Here is a 2,300-nt window from a genome sequence, read left to right on the forward strand (position 1 = left end):
TAGCTCTAGACAAGATTCTTCTAAACAAAATCCGCAAGGTTTTAAGAAAATTTCATATGCTTTCTTTGTAACTATTATCACATCTTTAAACGTGAGTTCAACTTTTAATTCTTATCATGTAAGGCTATATATGTAACACCCCGTTTTCCCAACTTAAAAATTTCATTAAAATTATCAGAGTTCATCAACATAACGGAGCATCACATACATCAATACATCATTTAACAACAATATAATAATGGGAAAATACTATTTATTTAAGCAACCTGTCTTTATAAAATTCAATAATCAAATGCAGCGGAAATTTAGTTCGCAACGTCACATAAAATCTTGGCATAAAAGGCCACAACTTAACATCTCAAATAGTCTTCATAAAATGTTCAACATTTATTAAACAAAATACGTAACAAGGAAAACAATCATCAGACACCCCCATCCCGTTACGTATCAGAGCATCCTAGACGACACGAAGTGAGGAGTCTACTCACGAACACAGCTAGTCTTTATTACCTGCACATTACCCACGGTCGAGGCAACATATACGCAGAAGGGGTGAGATTTCACATTCATTAAAAACAAATAATAATTCATAAAAGATAACCAACAGCATATATCTAACATTAATATCATCATTTAGCCATCATTTAACGAGGTTAAGTAATCCACAACTTCATAGTTATTCGAAGGTAACATATTCATCTTAATTCACTCCATTTACATCATTATAAATAATGGGACAGCAACAACAGCATCAAAATGGCAACATCATCACAATATTCATCATTCGTTTTTAGTTATGATGACTCTACAATGCAACAACAACATCAACAACAACTTAGACAACAACAACATGCATGTGGTACCACCAGGGCATTAAGCCCCCATCGCTAAGGTCATATTTGGACCGTCGGGCATTAAGCCCCCATCGCTAAGGTCATAAAAACCTGTCAGGCATTAAGCCCCCATCGCCGACTATGCAACAACTCGACTCTAAATGCAACAATCTCATTTTTAATGTTAATTTAATTAGCAATTGATCCACATCAGTTCATTACATCAAAACAGCATCACTGGAACATCGTGTTTAGCAACATCATCTATAATATAAACATCAGGAACTAATTCATCAAAGATACGGGCGAAAGGACACAATTTCGCACAACATCAGGTCTGTACTGCACTAACTCGCAGTCGCGAGCTAAACAACTCGCAGTGGCGAGTTCAACGGGGCAACTCGCAGTTGCGTACAACATTGCTCGCAGTGGCGAGCTAAAAGGGTTACTCGCAGGTGCGAGTAGGAACGCTCGCAGTTGCGAGCGATGACAGAACAGGGTTCTGTCGGAGCTCTGCAACACATCTCAGCACTCGAATTCTCACTACCCAGCCCTCTAATTCATCACCAATCAGCATCTAAACGTGTTCTATGACTAATTAACATCTGTCTACATCAAACTACATCAAAATTCACCTAATTCTTCCACTTTTAATGATTTTTGACCTAATCCCAATCCCTTAAACCTACAACAATTGATCACTTCTATGAATTAAAACTTGTTAATAATGAGAGTTAGTCTCACCCTTACCTTAGATTATGATTCTGAAATCCAACAGCCGCGTTCTTCGTTCTTTAGGGTTCTCTCTGGTTTTCTCTTCTTTCTCTCTTCTTTCCTCTGTTGTACGCGTTCTAATTTTCTCTCCCAATTACAGACTTTTATTCTTTCCCTAATTGCTCTTCTCACCACAACTTACTCTTTCCCCTAGTAATTTAATTATTTCTACTAATAACAATATTTCTCCCCCACTTAAGAAAATACTTATATTATTAACATATCTTCTACCAATATATATATATATATACATATATATAATAATTCACATAATATTCTAATAAAAAAAGCCATAAATCGCTTAAATATTAATTATGAAAAAGTGGGCGTTACAACTCTCCCCCACTTAGAATATTTACGTCCTCGTAAACGTACCTTGTTCAAACAACTCTGGGTAAGATTCTCGCATCTTACTCTCCAACTCCCAAGTCAAACTTTCACCGGCTGCTCCTTCCCAAACAACCTTCACAAGAGGTATCTCCTTGCCTCTAAGCCTCTTCACTTCTCTATCCTCTATTCTCACCGGTAGGGTCTCGATTGTAAGGTTATCCCTTACCTGCACATCATCTCTTGGAATCACATGGGATGGATCCGGCACATACTTCCGAAGTTGCGATACATGAAACACATCATGCAAGTTCGAAAGATGTGGTGGCAAACCCACCCTATAAGCAACCATTCCGACCCTTTCTG

At 37.6% G+C, this 2,300-nt stretch overlaps 1 long non-coding RNA gene across 1 annotated transcript; it reads right to left on the reverse strand.

Moving 5' to 3' along the window:
• Positions 1 to 233: 233 nt before the first annotated feature.
• Positions 234 to 1,801, reverse strand: LOC146925516 (uncharacterized). The gene is made up of 2 exons (XR_015011051.1): positions 1,584 to 1,801; positions 234 to 510 (listed from the first exon to the last, which is right to left on the reverse strand). It is a non-coding gene; the product is annotated as an uncharacterized LOC146925516 (long non-coding RNA).
• Positions 1,802 to 2,300: the final 499 nt, after the last annotated feature.

This window comes from Medicago sativa, chromosome 5, assembly GCF_051527215.1.
Source record: "Medicago sativa cultivar Bolivia chromosome 5, Bolivia_mono, whole genome shotgun sequence".
NCBI lineage: Eukaryota > Viridiplantae > Streptophyta > Magnoliopsida > Fabales > Fabaceae > Medicago > Medicago sativa.